Raw genomic sequence first — 17,342 nt, forward strand, 5'->3', positions numbered from 1 at the left:
AACTCCGTTAAAAAGATACTAGTGCTAAAATCCTAAAAAATCTGCCTTTATTAATTTTCCACAAGTTTCCTCCAAGCAAGCCGACTTACGTCCTATGCCACGCCACGGAGCACGCGTGGGCGGCTGACCTGTGACTCAGAGAGGCTTGCGTATCTACTCATCCTCGATACAGAATTTTTATCGTCCATTTGTGATATATAACCTACCTAATGACTAATGATAGAAAATGTCTGCTCAAAATCTTGCAAGATTTCGAGATTTCCTCGTATTTTCTTATAGTTAAATGCCCCTAGCCCTATGGAGATATCATCGTCCTGATGTTCAAAAATTCTTTCTCATATAGAAAAGGAATAAGCATTGGTAAGGTATTTTAGTTGCAGAAAATTGTATGGCGACATCAGACTCCTGAACTGCAGGCGTGTTTTTGCTTTAGTAGCATTAGTAGAAAATTTTTGCACTCGAGTCCAACACGTAGCTTTTCATCCCCACTCAGCGAGCGAGCAATTTACTGGAGAGGACTCTCTCAGTAAATTGAATTTAGAACATCATGTGGACTGTTTGTGAATATCAGTGCTGTGTTCCGAAACTAATCTCAGTGTGTTCGGGGCGTCACGAATCTACGTTATTTGTACTGGAGTGCCACGATGAGACGAGTAGATATGATGTCCCGAGCACTGGTTACGGAACACAGCCCATATCTTTTTGAATTTAGAAAGAAAAACTCAGAATAATCTTTCTGTATACTTTTTAACCGACTTCCCAAAAAAGAGGAGGTTATCAATTCGGCCGGTATGTTTTTTTTTCTATGTATGTACATCGATTACGCCGAGGTTTATAGACCGATTTACTTGATTCTTTTCTTGTTCGACTCGATATAGCTGCCAGTTGGTCCCATAGTCATCAGGTCAGGATTTGATGGTGGAAACCCCGAGAAATCGAGGGCAACCTTCGAAAGTTGTAGGCATACATAGAGTAAAAACTTGACACTCAGGTGTATGCCTGAAAGTACTATTCAACAGTGAAGATTTGAAGCTGACCTGATGATGGAGACCAGAGAGGGTCGAGGGAACTCGACAACTGAATATGTAAACTACCTCGTGTTTGGGTTTATATTATTTGTATTGACGAGATCTTTGTAACAGTGAAGGTTTGCAGCTGACCTGATGATGAAGACCATCAGAGAAGGTCGAGGGAACTCGACAACTGAATATGTAAAATACCTCGTATTTGAGCTTAAATTATTTGTATTGATGAGAACTTTCTACTTATGCGGATAATGACAGCTATTCGTATCACTGAAAAGCTGTAAATAAAAAACTTTTTTACACAAAAATTTAACCGACTTCCAAAAACACTAAAAAGCCAAAAAAAACTAATTTTAGGTGCATCTGCCTAGAAGTCGGTGGCAAAATTAACTTAGGAACATCCATTAGACACCGACTTCTAGGCAGATGCACCTAAAATTAGTTTTTTTTTGGCTTTTTAGTGTTTTTGGAAGTCGGTTAAATTTTTTTGTAAAAAAGTTTTTTTTAAGTTAATTTCCTTTGCGTGCGTCTTTTTCTTTTTTTTCATTTAGTCGTTTCCTCACTGAGTGGGCATGAAAAGTTACTTGTTGCACTCTAGTGCAATGAGTCTTCATCATGTGCTCTTTGATTTCTGATTCCCTCGGCATCGCTGGACTCGAAGTTTTGAAACAGTCGCCGCGTTCGTCTTTCAATTTTAGAATCTTCCGCTATTCGGTCATCAAAATTGAGCCAGCGGCTAAAAAGCACGCTTGTATAACAAATAACTATTTCCGAGATGGGGGGATGAAAACGCGTGTGGACAGTTAATTAATCATTAAGTCCAAATATTTCCTTAAGTACCAAATACAAGTGATCGGATAGACACAGGATGCAAAGCTTAACATCTTAATTAGCCAAGAACAAGACGGTCTAGTAATGAAGACTGGATATTAGCAACATGTAAGTACTTAGTATTTACCGTTCTTCCATATATTGCTATCTTTAGCCGCGAACTACGACCCGCTTTTATTAAAGTCATATACTTAGTAGTGGGTTACGGGTAATAAATAACACAAGTGAATATGGGTACAATTAGCCTCATACGCGTAGTAGTAATAATTTAATTTAGAGTGTGTCTATATTTATGTGCGAATCAATTAAATAATCTATTTGATTCTCACTTAAGGTGGGTAGTTTATCAGTGGTCAGCCGAAAGAGCCTATCTTACATAGGTACTCAAAGGATCGTGCTTGTCACGTAATCAGCGCGTTACTTTCACATAGGAGTATTTTTCCAAATAACCTGTATTTTAATAGTTACTCTTGATTTTAACCTAACCTAACTTAACAATGAAAAGCTGTTCCATTGACCCGTCTCAGTGGGAGAATCTGGCATCCAACCGCAGAGACTGGAGAAGCCGCGTTAAAGCCAAAGTCTTTGACTTTGAAGCACGCCGGCTTTCTGAGTTGGATGCCAAACGAGATGAGTTGAAAGCTCGACCACCTGTAGCTATCAACTACAACTTTGTGGCTGGTACCCTGACATGTCCGCAGTGTGCGCGGACTTTCACGCACAAAATTGGATACTCCAGCCACATGAGAGCACACGCACGCCATTAGGGTCGAAGTGGTCGCCGTTGCCGAAATCGGCATGGAAGATTATTATGGAAGATTAACTTAACAATATATATTTTTTTATTCCAGCTAAGAATTCATCAGTACCACGATGTAAACCTGTGAACACACACACGTAAGTAGTCTTTGAACATACTACCAAGGGTGTCTACACTTGTCGCCATCACAATACATCATCGAGGCACAATTTAAATAGAATTAGCACGGAGTGTGACCGAGTGTCTGTCTGTTTGCGTTTCCCACACGCACGAACACTTGATCTTGTGATTTTATTATAGAGAAATCATCTCAAGTTTATATGGACGTGGGCGTTGGAATTGGACGTATAAAGAGCGATCTACAAAACATATTGACAGGTTCTACTTTACTTTTTATGAATTTGGAAGACAAAATCAACTACCCATAATACCTACACTAAAAATGACGAAGCCAACATGTATTTAATTACAACTTAACCACAAAAAAGCCCCGTGCAACATACATACTTCACCCAGCACTTTACGAACAATTTTTAATTACAATAAACCAACTTATACTTACTTATCTAGCAGCTACCGCATCTCCGTATCTAAACGTTATCATTAGTATATGCCTCAGATAGCGCGATTTTCAACGTGTTTACATACGTCCAGGCATTCCTAACTTAGAGCATTTAACCTACCGGAACCGTCTTGAGCACAAACATTACGAAAAAGTCTATCAATTAACAGAGACGAATGCTGACTCATGCAGTTTCCATCACACCGTTATGCATGCTCATGACAAAATTGACAAAAACAAGCATAAACTTGACTCTTTTGAATTACAGCTCTGAAGTGTGCGGGTTGCGGGGAGTCGATGAATGAAATAAAACATACGTGTAAACGCCACGAGTGATTTATTACGACTCCAAACTAAATACAATGGGTACCTTAAGCTACAGACACACACATACACACTACACCACAGGCGTAGGAGAAAAAAAAAAAAATTTGACATACTATTTTTTTTTTTTTTTATATATAAAATAACAAACCTGAGACTAAAACAAAATTCCTATTTTTTAAACAATTTTGTCCGATTTTTGTGTACCATTACTTCTTTATTATTTTTCATAATTATTACATTAGGTTCCTTATCTTCAATAACAATAAATGGACCATTATACAAAGTATCTAATTTATTTGCTGTTTCATTTTTTAACAATATTAAATCACCTTTCTTATATGTGACTTGGTTTATGTTTTTATCATATACAGATTTGCGCACCTGTTTACCTTTTAACAAATTATTTTGTGCGTCTCTGTGTGCTACTTGCAAACGATATCTTAATTCTAAACTATAATTATCTGGGTTATATAAAGGTTCTATGCTAGTACTTATTCTACTCGGAATGTCACTTGGTTTTCCAAAAACTAATTCATACGGTGTATATTTTGTAGAGGAATGTACAGTGTTATTAAAATTAAAGCACCAAAAGGGTAGCCAGTGGCTCCACGTTTCAGGGTAATTATTGCATTGTATTCTTAAGAAAGAACCTAAATGTTTATGTGCATTTTCGAGTGAACCAATCGACTCATGATGGTATGAAGTTGAGTTTAATTTTTCAATTTCTAAAAGTTTACAGACTTCTATCATAGTAGATGACATAAACTCAGTGCCTCTATCTGTTGCTATAGTTTTTGGGATTCCGAACCTTAAAATAAATTGATTAACAAATGCTCTAGCAACGGTGACCGTTTCCTTATTTTGAAGAGGATAAGCCTCAACAAATTTACTTAACTCACACTGTAACGTAAGTATATAATTATTACCATCTACATCTTGATCTACAGGACCAACTAAGTCTAAAAATACTTTCTCGAAAGCAAATGAAGCTGTGGTTGTTATCACCATCGGCTCTTTGGTATTCCGTGAATACTTAGATTTTTGACATTTTTCACATTTTGTTACAAACTCTTTTACGTCTTTTTCCATTTCTGGCCAGTAATATTTTCTTTTAATATTATTTATCATTCTACGAATGCCTGCATGGCCACTAGTAGGCAGTAGGTGATAGTCATTAACAATAAATTGTTTATCATTTTCATTGTCAATTCTTTCTACACCTCGTAGAATACATATCCGTGGACCGGTCCATATATGCTTACTTTTAATCTCTTGTATTAGTTCTTTTATAAATAACGCGTTATTATTTGTTTTTATTATACATATTTCGTCGACATTAATATTTTTACTTAATTCACTTAATTTCTCCACAAAAACGGCTCGCGTGTATTGTGCTTTGAAATCAAGATTAATGTATAAAACTTTCTTATTTTGGGAGAAAGCAAAACACTCGGTTTCTACTTCTATACCCATTCTTTTTCGAATCTTGTTCAATTCTTTTCCTTCTATTAAAATCATCTCTATAGCATCACTCGGAATCCGCAATAATTCCACGATTCTCGGTTGATCAGGCCGATAGTCTGTGTCATTATTGGTGATTTGAGTGTCACTCTTATTTGTAATATCTTCTAGTTTCCTTTTCTGCGCTCTAGTCATTACATTAATTATTTTATTGTTTATACATTTCAATTCATTTGAGTTTATTGAAATTCTAGACAATGCGTCGGCTACGGCATTTTCTTTACCTTTAATATACACAACGTTAAAATCGTATTCTTCTAATGTTAACCTAAATTTTAATAGTCTACTCGATGGATCTTTTATTCCGAATAAGTACAACAATGGTTTATGGTCCGTCATGATTGTGAAATTTTTACCTAAGAGATATGGCCTAAAATATCTTACTCCCCATACTATCGCAAGTAATTCCTTTTGTATAGTTGGGTAATTTTTTTCAGCTTTGTTTAAGGGTCGACTTGCATAAGCGACTGGTCTCATATCTTTATTGCAAAGTACTGCTCCTACTGCAATGCCAGAAGCATCAGTTTGTAAAATGAACTCGTTTTCGTCTGAAAAGTCTGGATATTGTAAAACGGGTGGTGATACTAATGCTTTTTTCATGATTTTAAATGAGTTTTCGCATTGTTCAGACCATATAAAGGGAACATCTTTACGACACAAGTTATTTAAAGGGATAGTTATTTCTGCGAAATTCTTTATAAATTTCCGGTAATAGTTACAAAATGCAACAAAACGTTTTACTTCTTCTGTACTTTTTGGTGTTGGGTAATTTTCAACAACTTTTATTTTAGCTTTATCTGGACTAATTCCATCTGCTGACACCGTGTGTCCTAAATATAATAATTCCTTTTTCAAAAAATTACATTTGCTGGGATTTAATTTTAGGTTAACTTTTCTAAGTCTCTCAAAAACATCTATTAAATTTTTATTGTGACTTTCTAAATTACGTCCAAAAATTACAAGGTCATCAAGATAAACAAAACACTTCTCATACGTTAGACCTGACATGGCTATAGTCATTACCCTTGAAAAAGAACTTGGACTGGTTTTAAGACCCATCGGCATTCGTTTCATCTGATATTGTCCAGTATTGGTTGTAAAGGCAGTAGTCTTACGTGACTCGGGATTCAAGGTCACTTGATAATAAGATTGACTAAGATCTAAATGGGTAAAATATACGGCACCAGCAAGAGACTCTAAAATATCAGTGATATTCGGTAGTGGAAATTTATCATCCTGTATAACATCATTTAATTTACGATAATCTACTACTAATCTCCACTTTTTGCTATCGTCATTTGACTTTTTTGGCACAAGTAAAATGGGGCTAGACCACTCACTTTGAGCTTCCTCAATAATATCATCCTGTAACATTTGTTTGATTTGTTTATTTATTTCAGGTTTTTGACTGTGTGGTAACCTGTATGGTTTTGTATATACGGGGCTAGCATCCGGTTTTAAATAAATATTATGTTCATATGAATTAGTAGTAGTAAGCTTGTCACCCGGTAGATGAAAGATATCATTGTACTTAGTACAAATTGCTTGTATAGTCCCACGCTCCGTAGGATGTAAGTGATCCAATTTTAATAATTCTAACAAAGTATTAGCTCTCTCTGCATTTGATTTACATTTATTAAACTGGCATATTTGGTAATCGTTTAATGAGTGCAGGTCTGGTTGAAAAGTTGGTATGGTAATTGATTCTTCTTTAGTATTTAATATTTTAATGGGAATAATGTTATTTATTGGTTTGACTATTAATGCTGCTAAAAATAAACCCTCTTGTAGTTGTTGTGGTAAAACAACACAGTCATTATTTAATTTATTATTCTTTATTGAGATGTAATGAATGGACTCACTTCTCGCAGGAATAGTTAAGTAATTATGTGAAATAGATGGTGTCACATATAGTGGTATAATATTTTCGCATTGGTTATATAGAATTAAAGTATCATTTTCTAGATTAATATGTGAATTAAATTTCGATAAAAAATCTAAACCAAGAATTCCATCCGATTTACATGGTAAATCATCGAACAAATAAAATTTGTGATTAAAACTACTATTTTGTGTACGCAAAGTAAGATAAATATACCCTTTTGAACAAACTTTTCCACCGATACCATTTATTATAATGTTATCTTCATACAAAGTAGTATGTTCTGATAAGGCGTTCTTAGAAACAGCGGAAATGGACGCGCCGGTATCAAGTAACCATGAACACCTGCAATTGTTAATATCTAAATAGACGTACCTAACATTTTTATTACAGGTTAAAATGTCATAATATTTAGGACCGAAAAAACTGGTTTTTGGTCTCTGTTTCTTCGTTATTTGTTTGGCGGTTCTCGCTCCCTTCAGCTGAGAAAATTCTTTGCTGATTATTCCTACCTCGAGTACCTCTACTACGATAATATCCTGAAGAATTATGATTATTTACAAATTTTGAAAAAGTATTACCTCTTCCGCGTGTATATCCACCACGGGGATTACCATTAAATTGCTGATAATTATTATTATATCCTTGACCTCTATTATGATTGGTACGGTAGTGGAAACCTCGATTATAATAATTATTATGTCCTCTCTTAGTGAAATTATTATTATATCTGTTGTTTGACTTACCTCTCGCGCTGAAAATAACACCGGAAGTCGAGGGCTGCCCCAGCTCCTCGTCCTCCGCTGCACGCACCGCATCTTTTAACTCGGAAAAGTTCCGCGCTGAAATGATAGTGCTTAAGCGTTTATTTCTTAATCCATCGGAAAATCTTTTGATAGCGAGTTTCTCGTTTATAGGTCTCAGTATTTCGCATGTCTTTTCGTTACCACTAGCTTGCGCAATAGTGAGGTCTATAAATAATTCTGATAGTTTATTTCCATATTCACAGACAGACATATTATTTTGATTCAAATTATTTAATTGACAAAGTATTGCATTCGCGGACTTTTTTGTAAGCAAATAAGTTTTTATATCCTGTAAAGGGCTTGCTACGTCACCATATTCGGATTTTAGTTTTAGCTTGGCAGTTTTAGTTAACCTTGTTTTCAAAACAAAAGAAATTAACAATTTCTTCTGGTCTGTGTCCTTTAGGCAATCGCTATATAGTTCTACTGCGTCTATGATTTTTTCTGTCGTACTTTCTGAACCATCCATAACTGGTATCAAGGATGTTGCAGTTTTAATTTCAAACTTCTCCATATTTGAAGTAGTTGTTTCTACGTCACTTTGAAAATTATACGATAAAATCTTACCGTAAACAACATCTATTCTCTCCTTCAAGACTTCATAAACATATTCAGCTAATTCTAACGAGCTTTTTTGCTCAGAAAATATACTAATAATAGTTTTATACGACGAATATAATTCTTTAGCTTTTAATATTTTTTCCTTAACCTTATTCTTATATTGTAACCTTCTAGAGGGCCTAACTTCCTCAAACTAATTTGAATATCAGATAATTCATTAAAAATTATTTCTATCTCTTTTTCCATATACTTAATAAGAAATTAAAACATACTTACATAAAGAAAATGTAGGTACCTCGTAGTTTGATCCTTACACGAAAAATAATTCCAATATTTAAAGGCCAAGTGACATTCCGTAATACTTAGGCTGAAATCTGCTGCAAGATACAAGAAATAATTATAAGACTATAACATTAGTAACAATTATAGAGTAGCACAGTAATATAACTATTGATTATTTTTAATCGGGACACTTATAGTTCCTATTATGTCGATATTAGATGACGCCACACAGTTGGTTCATTTTATTTACTCACTAAGAGATAACTATTTGAAAACTTGACTTTGATTACGATTTGATAATATACGCATACGAAGTATGACGATTTAAATTATTATTTTCACTCGGGCTCACTGACACGGAATTCACATATTTTCTTCACACGGGTTCATTTCCTTCTTCACGATCTCGCTTTCCCGACAACCGCAAACGCATTCTTCTTATAAACTGCGATTCAACATGTTTCTCGATCCATTTCTTTTGTCTGTCCTTCAGCTTTTTGTATATCAATATGACGATTATAACAGCGAAAATCGTCAAGGCCGATGCCAATAATATATTATTTATCTGGATATGAGATTGGACCGCAGTATTACTTCCTCCATTCTGTGCTATTATCACCTCCTTGTCTTCCGTTTTTGAATAACTATTGCCCATTTTTGAATCGACGTACGTGACTGTTTTTCAAGAATGTTCCTTGCGTTATATCCATTTTATAACGTTAGTATTGTAAAGGCTCTAACTGGGTGCACCGAGGCACACAGGAATCCGCTGAGTTCGCCGTATTCGCCCGATACGCGACACCCGGCAACGGTTGTACGTAGGTGGGAACCTACACCGCGGCGCTCGCGCATGGCAGGGTCGCCATGAAGTGTGCGGGTTGCGGGGAGTCGATGAATGAAATAAAACATACGTGTAAACGCCACGAGTGATTTATTACGACTCCAAACTAAATACAATGGGTACCTTAAGCTACAGACACACACATACACACTACAGCTCGTTTAAGTCTAGTTTAGAGGTTAGTGTAGTTTAGGCCTTGGAGGTTGTTTACAGCTAAACCGGACTATCCCTCTGGATGGCTAGAATTTAAGGCCTCCAGCCAGGGACAAAAACCTTTAAATATGATTGCCACTTTATGTACCTATGGAAGGTCACTTTAGGTACGTTTGGCCGAGGGAAGGATAAAACGTACAAGGGCGTCTACAGTTATTTAAATTCTCCAAGATTCCTTCGATGTCAGTAACAACGGTAAGCAACGCGTTAATTGAAACACATTACAGTAATGAATGCGTCACTGTCCGGCCGTATCTTCATTAGAGGTAACACCTATATCATGATTACGAGAGGTGGGCGAAATTATTTAGTGGGAGCCTTCTGTGGGAATGTGCGCGTTTTCAATGGAAAGTAATAGGTGATGTTTATTTCATGATAAGTACCTACTTTCTTGGGGTAGGTACTACTGACTGACTGTATCATACATAAAAAGTGCGGGTTTTTTGTAGGTAATCATCAAATGACTCCTCCCACTGTGGATGCAGCGTGAGGGAGTGTCAGGCTCTTACTAACTAAAAATCACCATGTTCCTTCATAAGCCTTTTATGTACCAGGGCCATAGTCACATTTTCGAACAATCTCGCGGCAACTTGTCATCATCATCATCATCATCATCACATAAAACATTTTTGTGGCCCATTCTTTTCAAGAATTAAGGGTATAGACAAGTATAGGAATCTGTAGTCTGGCAGTGCCTAGTACCTTTTGCACGAGCTTTCGTTCACATGGAAATTTAGTCTTAAGAGTGCCTTAAATTTAAGATCCGTATTGACACAATGTCAAACTATAGGTCTTATTTGCAGTTCGTGATATTTGTAAGCCTAAGTTGATGAGTAATTTGTAGTATTTGTAATTTGATGCTAGCTTCTTGTATTTGCATATTTGTGGTAAGTTGGAGAGCTTTTTTTGCAGCCAGTAGGTCATTTGTAGAAGGCCATTACTATTGATAAAACATAAATTTTTGAACGTACTTTTTGGGGAAATAAGTAACTCGACGAACAACGCAAGTCCATGATTACTTATTTAAGAATGTAAGAAGAAAATTAAAGGTATTGTTTTACCCGCTAGCTGAGAAGGTGAGATAGGTAGTCGTTATGTGTAAAACAGAGGTTACACAGCACCCAGAAAGACTTAAGGCTTCCCCCAAATACATAACTAGTTGGATATAGGCTAAGCAGTTTAATTTTAAACCCCTCTGCTGAGTAGACCCTCTCCAATACTGTACTTAAACTAAGTTATATAATTTCGACATCATGAAGTAATCAAATCTCTCCACAATACTTAAGATTTAATATATTCGTATAGGTTCCTACCGTACGTACTCACGAGCTCTCGACGGCTCTTTCAGAATATTATTGTAACACCACAAATTATCTCACAATGCACAGACAAGCTAGAGTAGAGACAAAAACAACAATGGCTCATAACTTGAGTGCTATGGTCACCATGGTTTTATGGTTTTGTGGAGACTTGTCTCATTTTCTCATGTCGTATTCAGGACTTTAATATGAACTATTGATTTTGGGACAGGATTGAGGCGAAATATGAATTAAATTATTTTATTTTTTCTGGTAAGATGCCAAGAAATTTGCCTTATTTTGTTAATAATAAGGTATGAAAATGACAACTCGTATTTGTAGGCAAATAATAATTTATCATCTTTTTAAACATTTTTGGGAAACCCATCGAAATAGTTTAGTGTTAAATATTTACGATTTCCATAAAGTAAAACATGTTGTAAATAAAGTGTCTCAGAATTCCACTATAAAGTTGTGAAGCGCAGTCACACTAGTAAAGCTCAGTCGCGTCCAGTCATCGCGCCTGGGAATCGCACTTATTACTCGATCTCGAACAGACACTTGTGGATCTCGAAACACAGGCGGCTGTCGAATCAGCCACTCGTCCAACTTTCCCATCTTCTCAACTCTTCAATATCTAATGAATACTCACAAAATAAATATTATAACAATTGTTTTAAATAAAAACGTGCGCTTTCACGCGTGGGCGCAACAAAATAAACTCGAGTGTGTGATGATGGGAGCGCGAAAGTGCTTGCTTTTTAATTTTAAGTAGCGGATTTTATGTGTGGGCGGTTAGCAGGATTCGAAATTGATGAAGAGTTTAATGAAGTGTTTCGCCTTACGGTTTCTTTGTGTACAGGTGTAAAAACATTTTTCTTTTGTGATGGTGAACTCGGTAATTACTAATTATGTACATTTTGGTTTGAGAATATCTAAGTTTTCCCAATTTAATTTCCAATGTACGATATCTTCTCAGGTTTAACATTATGCCTTTTGCCTACAACTATTCTCGAAACCCATTCCAAGCTACGCAGTCCTTGTAAAACACGAGCGATATATTCAGAAGCCTTCACAGAACGTTCTAAATATTCATCAACGTAACTGCTACCAACTGAATATCGTTCAACAATAACAATAAATAACTGAATAGCACGTCACAACCGCTGAATAATATGTCCCGTTGTGTGCCTACAATAAAGCACTTTCTCACGTGCAATGACAAATAGCGACGGAATTAATACCAACTCGCTTTTGTACGAATAAATCAAATGTTGAGCAGCGCGCGGCAGGTTGTTTTGACCGGCACGCATTACCATGCTACCTCTGCAGACGTATCAACCCCTATATCAACGTAATAAGGTTGATTTTCGTCTAAATCAACAGTATTGGCAGGCAGAATCTGGAGTGTTACCAGCAACGATATTTTTACATTCGATTTTATTCTTATTTTTATTGCTCTAAGGGTGGTTTTTGCTTGATTGACGTTAAAGGATTGTTTTATAGTGTTAAATATACGCGTTCGTAGGAGGATGTTATTGCTCAGTGTCTTCGGCAGCGTGTAGGGATGGGAGCTTATTGGTAAGGTGATTTAGTTAAGCAGTTATCGCGAAGATGATGTATTTAAGCTGTAATGGTATGTGATGTATTTTTGTGGGAATATTATAATTTATTGTAATTTCAGTGACCTTTTATGTTGGCTGGATATTTGTTGGATTTGGAACATCACATGAACCTGGATGACTTATCTATTTTGTGAGTTCCTTTAAAGTAAGGTTGAGGTTGGGTGTTGCAAACATAAGTCAAGCATAATTACTAACCCAACAAGCTCTACAATCAGTTATGTAAAACCCTTGTTCTTCTTCCAAAGTTGTTTGTTTGGCAATACTACGTGCTTCTCTTTTCACTCGTCAGTGGCAGAATCTTCGACATAGGCATCGACAATTTGCCATAAAGAAAAATAGAATAGAATAGAACAAGATCCAGCTTAAATAAGTTTTAAGGTTTCACGGAGTTTCCAGGGAATAGAGTTTCCAGTTTGAATGAGCGTGAATGAAATAACTATTTCTATTTTTTAAACGGTTTTATTTAGCTCACCCCGTTTGTTTTATTTATTCTTGGGTCAAATTTAGTAATTCAAATTTCACCCTCTTCCTGTCAACCGATTAATCTGAAATTTTGTATACACCTTTAATTCCGATGACAATACAATATAGTAATATCAATAACATTGTAAATCCAATATGGCCGCCGATACAAAATGGCGGATTACATATTTTTCTACAACCCCCTCAATATGGGTATCAAATGAAAGGGCTACTTAAGTAGAATACTGTCAGCAACCCCAGCGGGGCCCAACAGGGCCAAGGCCTGCCTGGGCTGCGGGATTGTTCGAAAGAGTTACCGTGGCCCTGGTATCTATGTACATACAAGGCCTACGACGAAACATAACTGTTTTTAGTCAGTAAGAGTCTGGCACTCCCTTACCGCTGCTGACCCAGGGAGGGGTCACTACTAAAAACTAGAAAATAAAAAATCGGTAAAAAAACTTTTAAGTTAAACGGTTTTATTTTATGTGCACTGAAAACTAGAAAATAAAAAAATAGTTACTTATCTGTCAACCTACGTAGGTGGTCCCGGTCATATTAGACTAAAATAAAAACGTGGGGCCCTCTGAAATCCTACCTATGGCAAAGCATATCTTTACCTATACTTTGGTAGATCATGAGCTCGGCGTTCGCTGGTGAAGCCGCTACGGCTGATTATTGATTGTCAAAATCTCCAGTTACGATTATTATAGTAAGTCGATGCAATCCACACCTATTATACCTCTAGAAGAAAGTACTACAGCAATAGTTAATGGGCCCCACGTTTTTATTTTAATCTAATATGACCGGGACCACCTACGTAGGTTGACAGATAAGTAACTATTTTTTTATTTTCTAGTTTTCAGTGCACATAAAATAAAACCGTTTAACTTAAAAGTTTTTTTACCGATTTTTTTTCATTTTATGTTTACACAAGTTATGCTTTATGTTTTTGCAAGTCTGCGAAAAAAAAAACAATAAATAAATCCACTTTCAGTTAAGTTTAAGTGAACACATCCCTACTATCTGCACAGGGTGTCCCCTAGACAAATGTGTTGGAGGTATTACAAGTGGTGTGCACAATTACTGCGCCTGCCGTCGGGGGTTAATAGTCTCAATAATTTGACGTATTGTGTGGTCGCCCTACTCGTTCGACTTTCAGGATATTTATAAGAGATTTAATACTTTACGATTAGATAGCTAGGCGTGAGGGTGGTTGAGGGTGTAAGTTTCGCATTGACAAATATTATCGATTGTGGATTAATGTATGTAGTTATCTATTCAACATAAAAAAATCACTGCACGTATTTTGAGGCACATTTCAGAACTGACTTAACATAAACTTTAACATTTTTTATGAATTACCACATAAATTTCCTTTTCTTTCTTTCATACAATCGTCATCTCAAATACTTGTAAATCACATAGAAAACCTGCATTAGTTAGAGCATTACAGTAACCCAGGAAATAAGTCTCACGGAAGCGCACACATTAATGTCAATCTCGTATCGTGACCTTTAATATTTGTGTGCTACGTGCAAACAGATAAAACTTTATGATCCACGATGTATAGGTAGGTGACATTTTACTCTAATGGCGGCCATAAACCGACCACTGACAACTCAGCTCTAATTAGCTTTACAACGTGACATCACGGAATATTGGTGCCATAGAATATTAATTCAATTTATGTGTTTGGACAACGGTGTTGACGAATACTTTTTGTTATCGGAAAATGCTTTTAATTATCTGTGTTGTAAAGTTAAAGTTGCTTATCTGTGGTTTGTGGTGAAAGATTCGGGCGCGGCGCATGCGCAATAGAATCTTACAGCCTTAAAAGTTATTGAAAGATTTGATTGTTGGGAGTGATTTTAACTCGCTTTACATTTGACACTGAAAAGTTATTCAGGAGGATTTTCCCACTTCTTATGACAATAAGACTGCAGTTGATAGTTCCTCAACTCAAGCAGAGTTGATCCATAATATGACGTATCGTAAGAACAATAGGCATGATGACAAATTTTTAAATTCCTTTGTATGATGTAGGTATACGTCTATTTTATACGGAAAATCATTAATTTTAAAAAAATGCGAAGTTTTTTTGTCAAATAATTGCATTTTTCTCTGTCCACTTTGAATCCGGCGCGAAAACGCTTGTCAGTGTCATGCCGTCACTTGTGACGTCACGCCTTGGGTTGACAAGATGCAAGTAAACAACGCTCGTTCAATAATTAAGTTTTTTTGTATTATTAAATATGAATTCGAAAGTGTATAAGTGGTGTGGGGTCCCCCAGTGTAAGAACACATCCATAACAACTCATTTTAAGTTATTTGTGTACGTTTCTCTGGTTTCTCACATTAAAAAATACGAAAAAAGTGGCTTAAACTTGCAAGGCGAGATTCAAAACCAATATTGCCCAGTATTTTTTACCCACACCATTATTTTTGTGAAGATCACTTTGATGTAAGTTTTTACATAGTTTTCTAGATTCTAGTATAATATAGGTTTTGTACGAGGTCTAAATGGTAAAAAACGGGCCAAGTGCGACTCGGACTTACCCACGAAGGGTTCCGTACCATAAAAAAAAATCACGTTTGTTGTATGGGAGCCACCCAAATTATTTATTTTCTTAAATTTTCAGTATTTGTTGTTATAACGGCAACAGAAATATATCATCTGTGAAAAATCCAACATGGACGGACGGACGGACGGACGGATGGACGGACGGATGGACGGACGGACAGAGGAGCGAAAACAATAGGGTCCCGTTTTACCTTTTGGGTACGGAACCCTAAAAAGGTGCACAACTGTCTGTTACTTTTAGTTTACACATAGACATAATACATCTTTTTTGCATCCTAAAGATATCTTTATTTGATGCCAAAAACTCTCCTAGCATATATCGATTCTAGGCATATTAGCGTTGTTTGCCTAATCAATCCTTGCTTTATGATTCGTGTTATTTTATATTCGATTTTAATAACATTTACATTCAAATAGTACTCGTTATAAACAATTAATTAATGAAAACACAGAGATTCGCAGAGGAAGTTTACAATACGAAATGTGACGTTTGTGCGAGTTTTTAATGCGTCGACCAAAAGGTGACGTCACGCGCTCTGATTGGTGTTCAAGATATCATGGCGGATTGCCTTATTTCGTAGTTTTATTTTATAAAAATAAATATTAATCACATTATTAAAAAAAAAAACAATGCGCGTTTTATATTCCAAGCTTCAACTTTAATTTAATAAGTATAATATTTTAATGATTTTTAATTACTGTCATCATGCCTATTATACAAGGTGTTGATTTGCATTTGTGCCATACTTCAGGAGGAGGTCATAAAATACATAAATAATCGATTGGAATTACAGTGGACGGGAAATAGCTAATATGTACTGCTTTTTTTGTCATTGTAATGTCGTAGTATTTCAGAAGTAATCCAATTTTATGAATGAAAATTATGACTAATCGTTGCGTATGCTTTGTGTTTGCGTTTGTGTGAGGGCGCAGCACGGTTTAAAGGCCAGTAACACACGCCTCAAGTTCAAATACGGCTAGATGACATTGACGGAATTCCAAAAAAAAAAAATTACGTACCAATTTTTTTGTTGATTTGGGTCGAGAATCATTCTCACGTCCTTGACTATGGCACGGATGCAAATCAACAGCTTGTATTAGTTATTTATTTTCAATTTATCTTATGATGTCTTTGGTACATTTTTGGCGCATCTAGCGACTCTGAAATCATGTCGACGACACTTATGAAATTTCAATTGTATTCTTAGATTTATATGAGTGCTGAATATCTCATTGATTGTGAAATATCTAGTGTAGTACTTACTTGTGAATTACTTGGATTATAATGTGCATATTTTCGAATAGAAACGAATCCAGGATATGACGAACGTAACTAACCTCTGACGTAGCTCAGATTGACATTGATTGAATATTTTAACACCTCGATAGAGAACAACATATAATGCTGTACCTTTTGCGAGCGGATGCACGTATCGAGTAAACATATCAATAAATTTGTTAGCACCCACACGACAACTTCTGATTGAGATATTAAAGGCACAATATGGAATTAACATAGGATTTCCTTTGAGAAAAAAAACGAGTAAATTCCAGTGACCACAACATTTGAAAATTAGACTGTACTGTATTGTGTACGTATCTTTATGTAAAAGGTAAGTACATAATATTGTCAAAGTAATTACTTTCATATTTTGTAATCTAAACTGATATAAAATTCTAATATTTGATGTCTGTAATTCAAAAAATCATTAATTTCATGAACTAAAAATTTTCTGTAGAGTATTAACGATAGTTGCCACAA

This window comes from Helicoverpa zea, chromosome 12 (assembly GCF_022581195.2).
Source record: "Helicoverpa zea isolate HzStark_Cry1AcR chromosome 12, ilHelZeax1.1, whole genome shotgun sequence".
In the NCBI taxonomy this organism is placed as follows: Eukaryota; Metazoa; Arthropoda; class Insecta; order Lepidoptera; family Noctuidae; genus Helicoverpa; species Helicoverpa zea.